Genomic DNA, 14,337 nt, shown 5'->3' with positions numbered 1-14,337 from the left:
TTCATCCATACCTTGTACAACAGTTGCATTTGATGGTGAAAGCACAGGCTTCGTCGTACCTCCCACAACTGACAAACTGTGGACATGATCTACCACAACGACCTCTCCCAGAGTGCTCTGACGCCCCACATGCTATTAGCTGGGCCCTTCATAAATAGTCAATGATCTGGCTGAATCCCAGAGTCACTCTGGGATTTTGATCCCATATAACTGCATCTGCCGGAAAAATCAAGGAGGGATCGGTGTCATGCAGTGAAGGAACAGAGGAAAGTAATATAAATACTGCACTTGGTGCTGTCACCTTCACCTGCCCACCCCCAACCTCACCCCATGTCCAGCCCACCCTCTCCTCCCTGCCCTGACTGAATCTATTCATTTCCCTTTTCATCTATTTGCTCCACCCTTCCCACTGACCAATCATGATAACCCACTATCCACGTTCACCTATCAGCATCCCACTTACCTTTCCCCCAGCTCCACCCTCTCTCCTATTTACTTCTGAGCTCCCTTCCCCCTTCTTCATTCCCAAAGAAGGGTCCTAACCCAAGATGTCGACTTGCCTGCTTCTCAGATACTGCCTGACCTGCTGTGTTTTTCCACTTCCATAATTTATCGACTGTCACATTGATGCACTTCCAGACACAGTTCTTCTTAAGAATCACAGATGAGCATTCTGGTGGTGATGCTCTTGCCACCAATAGGGGTGTACACGTCTGTGGCTGCATCTCCAAAGTCTAGAAGCAGTTGGGGCGACTCTGCCTTGACTTTGGGGTTTCGGGCATTGACTCTTTAACGGTCATAATGAAAAAATTGTTAGTGCCTTTCTGGGAGGCAATGGGCCCCAGCACAAATATACACATCAGTTTCCAATGCTGCTGTCAGTACACTGAAGGAAATGTAAGAGACAAAGATTCTTACCTCTGAGAGTGTAATCGCTAGCTCAATACATTTTGTTCCTCTAACAACCCCAGCCTCTGCCTCAGGGCTTTTTTCCTGTATCCTTATCTGGTAAGTGGGCACATTGGTAAGGCTGCTGCTCTTCTGTAGCTTGCCTTGAACTGGGTGACTTGCTAGGCCGTCTGAGAAGGCAGTTTCAAAGTCAATCTAAGGGGCTATTTTTCACGCAGAGGTTGGTGCATCTGTGGATTGAGCTGCCAGACGAAGTGTTGGAGACGGAAAAAACTGCAGATGGTGGAATCCAAAGTAGACCAGCAGGAGGCTGGGGGAACACAGCAAGGCAGGCAGCATCAGGAGGGACAGGCAGGAGGCTGGGGGAACACAGCAAGGCAGGCAGCATCAGGCGGGACAGGCAGGAGGCTGGGGGAACACAGCAAGGCAGGCAGCATCAGGCGGGACAGGCAGGAGGCTGGGGGAACACAGCAAGGCAGGCAGCATCAGGAGGGACAGGCAGGAGGATGGGAGAACACAGCAAGGCAGGAAGTATCAGGAGGGACAGGCAGGAGGCTGGGAGAACACAGCGAGGCTGGGAGAACACAGCAAGGCAGGCAGCATCAGGCAGGACAGGCAGGAGGCTGGGAGAACACAACAAGGCAGGCAGCATCAGGAGGGACAGGCAGGAGGATGGGAGAACACAGCAAGGCAGGAAGTATCAGGAGTGAGGCAGGAGGCTGGGGGAACACAGCAAGGCAGGCAGCATCAGGCGGGACAGGCAGGAGGCTGGAGGAACACAGCAAGGCAGGCAGCATCAGGCAGGACAGGCAGGAGGCTGGGGGAACACAGCAAGGCAGGCAGCATCAGGCGGGACAGGCAGGAGGATGGGAGAACACAGCAAGGCAGGAAGTATCAGGAGTGACAGGCAGGAGGCTGGGGGAACATAGCAAGGCAGGCAGCATCGGGAGGGACAGGCAGGAGGCTGGGAGAACACAGCAAGGCAGGCGGCGTCAGGAGGTGGAGAAATCAACGTTTTGGATGTAACCCTTCTTCAGGACTGGGGTGTAGGGGGTGCTACAGATAAAGAGAAGTGGGAGGAAGGATATGGGTGGGGGGGGGGGGGGGGGGGGGGCGGAGTGGTGAGGTAGTGATAGGTGAATACAGGTGGAAGATATGACCTGGTATGTCGATAGGAGGAATAAATCCGGTTGATAGTTGGAAGGAGGTATTGGAGGCTGGTACAACATTTAGGCATCTGGATGTATATGAATAGGAAGGGTTTAGATGGATATTGGCCAAAGGCTGACAAATGGGACTAGATTAATTGAGAATATCTGGTCAGCATGGATCAGTTGGACCAAAGGGTCTGTTTCCTTGCTGTACATCTGTATCATGCCATTGCTTATTGGGGGGAGCAATCACATACAGTCAGTAATTGGAGAAATGCAAAATGATTTTTATTCACAGTCGGTGAAAGCAAATACAAAGAATATCAACAAAGGCAGGGTTTTGCTCCACGTAAAGTCAATGAAATGATGGGAAAGGCTAGGAGGTGTCGGGAATGTTGGATGATGAGAGAAATTGTGGTTTTTGTTAAGAAAAAGAAGGAAGCGTATGTCAGGTATAGACAGGAGAGATCGAGTGAATCCTTAGAAGAGTATAAAGGCAGTAGGAAAATACTTAAAAGGGAAATCAGGAGGGCAAAAATGGGACATGAAGTAATGTTGGCAAATAGGGTTATGGAGAATTCAAAGGATTTTTATAAATACACTAAGGAACAAGGGTAACCAGAAAGAGAATGGGGCCCCTCAAAGATCAGCAAGGCAGCCTATGTGTGGAGCCGCAGAAGATGGGGGTGATACTAACTGGAGTATTTAGCGTCAGAATTTCCTATGCAGAAGGACATTAAAGATTTGGAATGTAGGGAAATAGGGGGTGACATCTTGAAAAATGTCCATATTACAGAGGAGGAGGTGTTGAATGTCTTGAAATGCATAAAAGTGGATAAATCCCTAGGACCTGATCAGGTGTACCCTAGAACTCTGTGGGAAGCTAGGGAAGTGATTGCTGGGCCCTTGCTGAGATATTTGTATCATCAATAGTCACAGGTAAGATGCTGAAAGATTGGAGGTTGGCTAATGTGGTGCCACTATTTAAGAAGGGTGGTAAGGACGAGTCAGGGAACTATAGACCAGTGAGCCTGACATTGGTGGTGGGCAAGTTGTTGGAGGGAATCCTGAGGGACAGGATGTACATGTATTTGGAAAGGCAAGGACTGATTAGAGACAGTCAGCATGGCTTTGTGCGTGGGAAATCATGTCTCACACACTTGATTGTGTTTTTTGAAGTAACAAAGAGGATTGATGAGGGCAGAGCGGTGGACGTGACCTATATGGACTTCAGTAAGGCATTCGACAAATTTCCTCACAGGACACTGATTAGCAAGGTTAGATCTCATTGAATACAGGGAGAACTAGCCATTTGGATACAGAGCTGGTTCAAAGGTAGAAGACAAGAGGGTGGTACTGGAGGGCTGTTTTTCAGACTGGAGGCCTGTGACCAGTGGAGTGCCACAATGATCGGTGCTGGGTCCACTCCTGGACGGGTTGGATTGAAGGGTCTGTTTCTGCGTTGTACATCTCTATGACTCTGTGACTGTATGATGACCACGAGGCTGGCAATTCAGATATGAATCCCCTGGGCAATGGGTTCAAATTCCATCAGGAGATTTCTAAATTCAATTAACGAATTCTGAAAGCGGAGTCTATAATAAATTGCTGTAAATACTCAACTGATTCAATCGTGGCCTTCGGGGAAGGAGATTTGACATCATGTCGTGGTGCCCATGTGACTTCAGATCAACAGCACTGTAGCTCTTGATTGACCTCTAAAAAGGTCAAGCAGACCAATCAATTCCGGGCAATTAGGCAATGGGAAACAAATGCTGGTCTTACCAATGATGTATAAATCCCATGGAAGTGTTAATGCTTCCAATATCTTCAGTAGAAAGTCCATTCTCTGAATGCAGTTTACGTCTTTATTTCTTGTCAGTTGTCAGCCAATCCTTTCCTGCGAGACTATGACACAAAGCCCACACACTCGCAGATATTCCTGTCCTCCGTCACGGAGGACTTGGGTGACAGCAAGCGGGTAAGTCTGGTAAGTTGTTATATCCAGATAAAATGACTAAGATCTGGGAGTCATCGATTCATAGAGATGTATACCACAGAAACAGACCCTTCGGTCCAACTACTCCATGCCGACCAGATATCCCAACCTAATCGAGACCCACCTGCCAGCATCTGGCCCATATCCCTCCAAACCCTTCCTATTTATATATCCATCCAGATGCCTTTTAAATGTTGTAATTGTACCAGCCTCCACCACTTCCTCTGGCAGCTCATTCCATACACACACCACCCTCTGTGTGAAAAGGTTGCCCCTTAGGACTCTTTTAAATCTATCCACTTTCACCCTGTACCTATGCATCCTAGTTCTGGACTATCCCACCCCAGGGAAAAGACTTTGTCTATTTATCCTATCCATGTCCCCTCATGATTTTATAAACCTACATGAGGTCACTCCTGAGCCTCTGACGCTCCAGGGAAAACAGCCCCAGCCTGTTCAGCCTCTCCCTCTAGCTCAAATCCTCCAACCCTGACAACATCCTTGTAAATCTTTTCTGAACCGTTTCAAGTTTTACAACATCCTTCCAATAGGAAGGAGACCAGAATTGCACGTGCCTTCAAGAAGAGTAAAACTCCCAGAAGCAACTGCCCACAGGCCAAGTTTATTCATTTCAAAATCACTGCCTTAAAGGGTGGATGACTCAGAAGCTCTTCGTATTGAGACCATCAGATGTAGGAGCTTTGCCATTCAATGAGATCTGATAATCCTGAAATCCAAATTCCTGCTATTTCGCTCAAACCCTTATTATTATTTTAATTCCCATAATAACTAAAATATCTGTGTATCTCAGCCCTAGTACACACTTAACAACCTTTCAAATATCTGTGGTTAAGAATTCCCCAGATTTACTATCCTCTGAGAGCAAAGAATTGCTCTTCATCTCTGACATAAATGTGGGGTCTTGTATTCTGAGATCATGATCTCTGGTCCCATACGTCCAAAAGGAGGATCAATGTTGCACATCTATCCTGCTAAGTCCCCTAAGAGTTGTTAATTTTAATAAGGTGCTCTTCTAAGGTGTTCGTTTTTGTAAACTTCCAATGAGTTCAGACCAAACCCACTGAACTCCTCCTCAGAAGGCAATCCTCCATATCTGATATCAACCTTCCCTGGTCTGCCTCCAATGCTAACATACCTTTCATGAGATAAGGCACAGAAAACTGTTCATCATTTTCCAGTGTGCTTTGACAAGAGCCTTGTGTATTTTTATATGTTTGGTGTCACCCTCATCAGCTGCTTTCAAACCATTTTTTACATCAAGGAGTCTCAGAGCCTGACAGCTACAAAATTGTTGCTACAGTCACAAACTGGGACAGAAAGTGACATTTGATTGTCTACAGGATAACTAAGAGTTAGCATGGCATTTGGCTGGGGGGAAGGAAATGTCCCGGCCACCCTGTCTAGTATATTCAGGAAGGTAGCCTCCAATCTCACATGAAGAATTCTCATTGAGGATGGACACTCTGAGTCAATGCGAGAGAGAGGGTGGGCGGTTTCCTTATAAGGAGAATATGCAAATATGGAACACGACACTGTTCCAATAAATTCTTGTTGTTTTGGAGTTATGCTATCAAAAGAAAAATGCTTTGTGTAGAAGAAATGTGTTTATACAGGCTGGAGAAAGGTGTAAATAGGATGTGAGTATGATTTGGAGAAAGTGAGGACTGCAGATGTTGGAAAAGCATGGCTGGTCAGACAGCATCCAAGGAGCAGGAGAGTTGACATTTTGAGCATAATCTCTTCATCAGGAATGAGGGGGTGGCCCAAGGGGGCTGAGAGATAAATGGGAGGGGGGTGAGTCTGGGTGAAGGTAGTTGAGAATGTAATAGGTAGATGAAGGTGATAGGTCGGAGAGGAAGGTGGACTGGATAGATGGGAAGGAAGATGGACATGTAGGACAGGTCAAGAGGGCAGTGCCGAGTTGGAAGGTTGGATCTGCGATAAGGTGGGGGGAAGGGAATTGAGGAAACTGGTGAAATCCACATTGATCCCGTGTGGTTGGAGGGTCCCAAGGCAGAAGTTGAGGCGTTCTTCCTCCAGGTGTCGGGTGGTTAGGGGTTGGCAGTGGAGGAGGCCCAGGACCTGCGGAGTGGGAGGGGGTGTTGAACTGTTCAGCTACCCAGTGTAGAAGAGACTGTATCGGGTGCAATGGATACAATAGATGATGTGTGTGGAAGTGCCGGTAAATCTCTGTTGTAAGTGGAAGGCTCCTTTGGGTCCTTGGACTGAGGTGAGTGGGGGGGGAGGTGTGGGCACAGGTTTTACAATTCCTGCAGTGGTAAGGGAAGGTGTCAGGAGGGGTGGGTGGGTTGGTAGTGGGCATGGACCTAACAAGGGAGTTGCAGAGGGAATGGTCTTTATGGAACGCATATAGGGGTGGGGAGGGAAATATATCCCTGTTGGTGGAGTCTGTAGGTGGTGGAAATGGCGGAGGATGATGCTATGTATCCAGAATGTTCCACATCCATCAGAGATTTACCTGCGCTTCCGTACATATCATCTATTATATTCTTTACTCCCGATGTGGTCTTCTCTATCTTGGGGTGTCAGGATACCTACTTGCGGAACGTTTCAGAGAACATCTCTGGGACACACGCACAAAACAACTCCACTCCTCTTTGGCCGAACACTTTAATTTCCCCCACCCCCCCCACCCTCCTGATGAAGGGCTTACCCTTGAAACGTTGACTTTCCTGCTCCACAGATGCTGTCTGACCTGCTGTGCTTTTCCAGCACCACATTTCTTGACTGAGAACATGATTTGTAAAAGTGGGGGATATGATATGATTGTCAGAAGTAGTGGGTAATGCCAGTTGGTGGCGTGTGAGAATAGTGAACATTGTGACATGGCAGGGAAGAGATCGTGATAGGAAGGTTATCCCACTGAAAGACTGAAGCGACTGGGCTTGTATACCCTTGAGTTTCGAAGATTGAGAGGGGATCTGATTGAGATGTATAAGATTATGAAAGGATTGGACACTCTGGCAGTAGGAAACATATTTCCACTGATGGGGGAGTGCTGAACCAGAGGACACAGCTTAAAAATACGGGGTAGACCATTTAGGACAGAGCTCAGGAGAAACTTCTTCACCCAGAGAGTGGTGGCTGTGTGGAATGCTCTGCCCCAGAGGGCAGTGGAGGCCCACTCTCTGGATTCATTTAAGAAAGAGTTGGATAGAGCTCTCAAAGATAGTGGAATCAAGGGTTATGGAGGTAAGGCAGGAACAGATACTGATTAGGAATGATCAGCCATGATTATATTGAATGGCGGTGCAGGCTCGAAGGGCTGAATGGCCTACTCCTGCACCTATTGTCTATTGTCTATTGTCACTGCTGCCATGTGTGCTGACTGGTTATTGAGAGTGACACAGTGGCTCAATGGTTAGCACTGCTCCCTCACAGTACTAGGGATAGGGGTTCAATTCCAGCCTCTGCTGACTGTCTGTGTGGAGGCTGTATATTCTCCCTGTGGCTGTGTGGGTTTCCTCCCACAAAGGTGAATTGGCCATGTTAAGTTTCCCATCGTGTTAGGTGCATTAGTCAGGGGTATGTATGGAAAATGGATCTGGGTGGGTTACTCTTTGGAAGGTCAGTATGGACTTGTTGGGCCGAAGGGTCTGTTTCCATACTGTAAGTGACCTAGGAGAAAGTGAGGACTGCAGATGCTGGAGATCAGAGCTGAAAATGTGTTGCTGGAAAAGCGCAGCAGGTCAGGCAGCATCCAGGGAACAGGAGAATTGACGTTTCGGGCATGAGCCCTTCTTCAGGAATGAGGAAAGTGTGTCCAGCAGGCTAAGATAAAAGGTAGGGAGGAGGGACTTGGGGGAGGGGCGTTGGAAATGCCGATAGGTGGAAGGAGGTTAAGGTGAGAGTGATAGGCCGGAGAGGGGGTGGGGGCGGAGAGGTCAGGAAGAAGATTGCAGGTTAGGAAGGCGGTGCTGAGTTAGAGGGTTGGGACTGAGACAAGGTGGGGGGAGGGGAAATGAGGAAACTGGAGAAGTCTGAGTTCATCCCTTGTGGTTGGAGGGTTCCTAGGCGGAAGATGAGGCGCTCTTCCTCCAGCCGTCGTGTTGCTATGGTCTGGCGATGGAGACCTGCAGGTCCTTGGTGGAGTGGGAGGGGGAGTTGAAGTGTTGAGCCACGGGGTGGTTGGGTTGGTTGGTCCGGGTATCCCAGAGGTGTTCTCTGAAACGTTCCGCAAGTAGACGGCCTGTCTCCCCAATATAGAGGAGGCCACATCAGATGCAGCGGATGCAGTAAATGATGTGTGTGGAGGTGCAGGTGAATTTGTGGCGGATGTGGAAGGATCCCTTGGGGCCTTGGAGGGAAGTGAGGGGGGAGGTGTAAGTGACCTAACCTATTTTTGGAGGATGAGGCAATCCCACACTGTGCTCTGGGTGTGCTGACACCTGAGTGTGAGAGACTTGCCCATACTAGACTTACACTTTGTTGTCGTGGGGGGAGGACTGCGTTCACACTCTATCCTGATCTCAAAGTCTGAAAGCAAATTGTAGTTTGAGGGAGTCGGGTGTTACATCTATTCACGAATTCACTGGGCTTTAACTCATGTACTTGTTTTGTCTTTGTTGATAGCTATCCCTTCACCAATTACTGCACAAGCTCCAGGGTTAGGGGCTCACTCTTGTATTATGAGGAAAGCAATGAGAGCTCACAATGTTCAGTCTGGTTGGTCTGTCTGTGTCAAGAATCACCAAGCCAGCCACCTCAATAATTTCCATTCGCACTCAATCCGAATCATATACTGAAAAGGTGCAGATAACCAAAACGCTGACATCCCACACAAGACATCAACAAATACACAAGGAATCCAAACTGCCCAACAGAGACACACAACAGATGTTACTCGCTACAGTAACAAACCTCGACAGATGCACAATCACATTCACCACCAGATTGGAGCAGATACACGTCCACAATTGACAACAGGTTTTATTTTCCACACAGGAGGAACATCTGATCGAAGCTTGGAAGATGGTTTGCATGGTCCCCCCAGTGCAGAAGAACGAGCTCTTTGACATCAGAAAGAAAATATAAACTCAGCAGAAAATATCTCTGACATCTCCCATACCCAACTCCCCATGCACGTGTCTGGGACTGTATTAATGACATTTCCAACTTTTTCTTTTTCCGTTACAATAATTATCTCAGCAAAAGTATGCTGCAAGTGTTTAATGAGTGGAGCAGAGTGGCGCAGCGGAAGCGTGCTGGGCCCATAACCCAGAGGTCGATGGATCGAAACCATCCTCTGCTATTTACTTTATGGAAACATTCCTTCTTACTCACACATTCACTTCATGCTTTGCATCAAAGCTTCAACCTGCACCACAACCATTTTTTTTTCCAGCGACCACCATTAGCACAGAGTAGCCGCAATTTCTGCATCCCCACCCCATACACACCCCACCCCACCCCAAACACACACACATACTCCTTTCTGTTAATGATGAGGAGGTGCAGGTGTTGGACTGGGGTGGACAAAGTTAAAAATCACACAACTTTCTCTTGACCCTCTACTGCACGGTCACCTTAAACACCAGAACAAACGCTGAGACTGAAATCGCTTCCCATCAAGTCTCCAATCTGCACCACAATAATGTGGGTTTTTTCCAGCAACCTCCACTAACAGAGATTATCCCTAATTGCTGTAACTCCCCCCCCCCCCCCCCTCTCCTTCCTATCAACCCTGTCCTGCACGGTCACTTCCAGAGGGCCACCTTCCCCACAGTCACACCAGAACAAGCGCTGAGACTGAAATTGCTGGAAAAGCTCAGCTTCCTCAGTTCTGATTTACTGCATCCGCAGTTCTGTCGGTTTTTATTCATGACAAATGCTGCTCACTTTTCACAAAACGGAGCCTAGAAATGCAATCCCTGGGCTTAGATGGTGCACAGCTGAGCTGCGGTAAAACAAGCCACATCATCCACTCACTTATTTGCTAATGTGAGAAAATAAAGCAATTATCATTTCGATATTGTTAGAAACGAAAATCGCTTCTTAATAATCGCTCTAGACAAATTCAGGAAAACAAAGTTTTATTAACAAGTCTGCAGAGTTGGGCACCCTTGAAAAAAAGGCGTGCCAGGCTAACAATGTTTCTGATTAAATACAGTCCAAGTCCCTCCCCTCTATAGCTCTAAAGAGTCACGAGGTTCACATTCTCACAAAGTCTGCAACAGTTTCCCGAGTTGTTTTTCTACCCTGTAGTCTTATCAGTCAAGGACTTATTCTTCTCTGTCAGAGTTAGTGGTCTTATCAATCAAGGACTTGTTTTTCTACTCTGTAGCAGCAGATGTCTCGTCCTTTATTATAGAGAAGCATGTTTTACCGTACCCCCATGGCTCTATTCCCCTTAGACTCTGAGGTCATGCACATCTTAACTATTTGTACCGAAATCGTCTCTCACAATTCCACCCTTTCTGTTTTTAAGATGTGCATGACAAAGATAAGCGTCCTCCCATCAGGGGCCCGGGAAATCCTTGGTCTTTCGCAGCAACAGCACCTTAAGTTCCTGCGTTCCATGTTGGGGTACCGCCACTGCCTGGAGTTGGGAAATATTTTTCTGGATTAAAGATTGAACACAGGGGATCAGGCAGGGTAAGATGAGTAGAAGCATTACGCCCCCCCCCAGCCACCAGTAACGCCGTGCGCCACCAACTACCACCTAGGAGACCATCCCACCATCCGATGCCACCAAGAGGGCGCCAGGATTGAACTGGCACATGGGCCAGTTTCCGAATTTCATCGGAAATCTTCAAAACCGCTTTACCATTATCGTCAATTTTCAGACAGCAGTTAGTCAGGTTAAACTTCCCGCACACGCCCCCTTCCGAGGCCAACAGATAATCCAAGGCAAGCCGGTTTTGGTATATAGCAGCCCTCATCTGATCCTGCTGCTTAGCCAGCAACTCCAGGGCCAGGGCGGTCTGATTAGTAATGACCTCTACGACTGCTTGGAGCCTGATAATTCGGTTTAACATATAGATAGGAGTACGGTATCCCCATGATCCGTCCTGTGGCCACCGGCCCGTAGTATTCAATAATACGGGCCGGTGGCCACTCATCCCCCCCAATCACCGACTTGGATATCCCTTGGCGACCTACGCAGGGAGTCAAAGAGTTTAACTCCCAAATCATCGCCTTCCTCCCGGGGTAATAGGAAGAATTCAGGTCTTATTAGACCCAGGAAGCATACTCCAGCCCATCCCATGGGCAGTTTGGAATATGCCTGATTACCGCATATCCAAAATAGGCCATCTGGAGCAGGCCCTCCCTGCCTCACAACGTCATCCCACAGCTCCTTTACCCCAGGGACGCCCTCATAAGGACCAGGACCACTGCAATTCCAGTATTCGGATTGTTGGCCCCGTGGCAGAGTCTGGACAGGATTATCCCAGCATTGATTCCCCTGACAACCACCGCTCCACACTCTTTTCATGCCATCGGAAGGGTCAGCACTTAGCTCGTAAGAGGAGGAATCAGAACGTAACCGAATGCAATTTTGATGATCTCGGTTTGCAATGTACCAAGCAATATTCTCAGGCCACCATACTTGTGTGGTGGCATTCAATACACTCTGACAGGGACTAATTCCTACCTCCACGGTCCCCTTGCCTTCAACACATAACTGGCCCTCAGGGCTATTTGTCAGTCTCCACCCCTGGCTTTTCCTTTCGTTGACATGTGTCCAATTGTATTGAAGCAATTCCCATATGTTTAAGCTTTGCCCAGTCCACGGCCATTGTTCTGACATATGTGGCCCCCCACAAACCCAGCAATTGCTAACATTTAAAACAGTGGCAATCCTAGAGGTGAGATCTATAAACAGGTTTTGTGTTACATCAGGGAGCTCAATCTCCTCTTCTACCTCTTTGTATATAGATAGCACTGTAGAGACAACGACCGTTCTCTGACGGTCATGCTCTTTCTCTAACTCCCGTTCAGTGTTCTGAACTCTGGTCTCCTTGACTCTGTCAACCTGCTCTCTGAGCAACACGGAGGGTAGGCCCCACTGCCCATCTTTGTTAACACACACCCAGCGGTCATTTTTAGGGCACCCACGGATTTTGCCACCGTACCCTTTATTATACACTTGATAATAGGGTTTTCCATCCTCCCAACATTCTTGCCGTGCATTCACATCGTAACACCGATCGTTCACATGGGAGTGAGACACAAATGATCCCGAGTAGATCTGACTCCCAAGTCTCACCGTAGTCCGACATTTGTCACATCTCCCCTCGCCCTCCCCCACATACAGGAGTAAACCGATCAATATCCCCACCAATACAGTCCAGGTAGAGTTCATTGTCGCTGTCTTTTCAGCTTTACCACCAATGGCTTGTCCCCTGGCCCGCATGTCCAAGTGCTCTCTCCTTCTGGCGGAACAGGCCCCTTTATCCTCGATGCGTGGGCCCACCCTTTTTCTTTCGTCCGAACAGCGGCTTCAGTTGTTAACAGGACCAGGAACGGTCCTTCCCACTGCGGCTGGAGCTTTTCGGCCCTCCAGGTCTTTACAAGTACCCAATCTCCGGGCTCCACCTTATGTAAGAGGAAGTCGAGCGGCGGAGTTTGAGCCAGGAGACCCTTCCTCCGGAGTTCTGCAAAAGAACGGGATAAGGCCAGTAAATAGGTTCGGATAAATACATCCCCCCCTTGTAGAGTGGGACACCCATCAACCTTACTCCAATATGGTAATCCGAACAGCATCTCATAGGGGGAGACCCCGATATCCCGGCGAGGTGCTGTACGTATTCTCAATAGGGCAATGGGAAGGCACTTTGGCCATGGTAACTTAGTTTCTAACATCAGCTTAGTCAATTAGGTCTTGAGTGTGCCATTCATTCTCTCCACTCGACCCGAGCTCTGGGGATGCCAGGGTGCATGGAATTTCCATTGGATACCCAGGGCAGTACAGATCAAATGGTGTAGCCTAGAAACAAAATGTGTCCCGCAGTCTGAGTCTATAGATTCCATCATGCCATATCTCGGGATTATGTTCTCTAACAATAGACGGGCCACGGTTGGTGCATCGGCTTTGGCGGTTGGGAAAGCCTCTACCCAGTGAGTGAAATGGTCTACTATTACTAGCAGATACTTCCATCTCTGTACTGGGGGTAAGTCTGTAAAGTCAATTTGGATCCTCTGGAATGGACTAATTGCGAGGGGCTGACCACCAGCTGGCATAGAACGCATGGCTTTCTTGTTAATTCGCTGGCAAGTGGGGCATCCGACTATTTCTTGTTGGGCTAATGTGTACATCCCCCTACATACATAGTCTCTCAGGATCGTGTCACACATGGCTTGCACCCCCCAGTGGGTCTGATGGTGTAATCGGTGCAGAATACTCCGGGTGATCTGTTCGTTTAGTACTTGTCTCCCATCAGGAACCGTCCACTTCCCGTTAGTTTCTAACCGGGCACCCAATTGATCCATTTTATCAATCTCCCCCTGGGTGAAGACGGGTTGTTTAGCGAGCCCTTCCCTCAACGGTATTAATGTTAATAATTGGACGGATTTTTCGACCTTTGCCCGCTTGGCTTCCTCATCTGCCAGCCGGTTTCCCACCGCTTCCGGTGTCGACCCCTTCTGGTGACCGGGTACATGGACTACTGCAAGTTCTGTAGGCAACGCCAGGGCTTCCAACGTTAGGCTGATCATTTGTTCGTGAGCTAATTCCTTTCCCCGGGAAGTTATCAATCCTCGCTCTTTCCAGATTTTCCCGAAAGTATGAACAATTCCGTATACATACTTTGAGTCAGTATATATGGTCCCCACTTTCCCCTCCAACAACTTCAGGGCCCTCTGGAGGGCGTACAACTCACAGGATTGGGCTGACCACTTCCCGGGCAGTCGTCCGGACTCGATCGTCCGTTTCGTTGCGCCATCTACGACCGCATAGCCACTGTACCGTACCCCATTTATGCACCTGGAGGACCCGTCGATGTACAGTTCCTGTCCTTCACCCAGTGGAGCCTCTTGCAGGTCCTCTCGGCCATTGGTATGTAAGTCTACAAATTCCACACAATCATGCTCCTGTTCCCCATCTGCAGGACGTCCGTATAGAAACTGGGCAGGGTTGCAACTGAGATCTTTTGCAAAATTGAGATCGTCTCCGGTCATCAAAATCGTCTCATACTTCAGGATGCAAGAGTCTGTTAACCAGCGGTGAGCCTTTTGAGCCAGTATGGTACTAACCGAATGTGGGGAGTATACTGTGATTCTTCCTCCAAAGGTAAG

At 48.3% G+C, this 14,337-nt stretch overlaps 1 non-coding gene across 1 annotated transcript; it reads left to right on the top strand.

The window, feature by feature from the left end:
- The first annotated feature begins 9,280 nt into the window (after positions 1-9,280).
- On the top strand, positions 9,281-9,352 carry trnam-cau (transfer RNA methionine (anticodon CAU)). Its single transcript has one exon. It is a non-coding gene; the product is annotated as a tRNA-Met (tRNA).
- Positions 9,353-14,337: the final 4,985 nt, after the last annotated feature.

This window comes from Chiloscyllium plagiosum, unplaced genomic scaffold, assembly GCF_037043375.1.
Source record: "Chiloscyllium plagiosum isolate Xiang-an unplaced genomic scaffold, Cpla_swu_hap1 HiC_scaffold_33, whole genome shotgun sequence".
NCBI classification, from domain to species: domain Eukaryota; kingdom Metazoa; phylum Chordata; class Chondrichthyes; order Orectolobiformes; family Hemiscylliidae; genus Chiloscyllium; species Chiloscyllium plagiosum.
The sequence above is the reverse complement of the archived record's forward strand: the minus strand, read 5'-3'. Positions and strand labels throughout refer to the sequence as shown.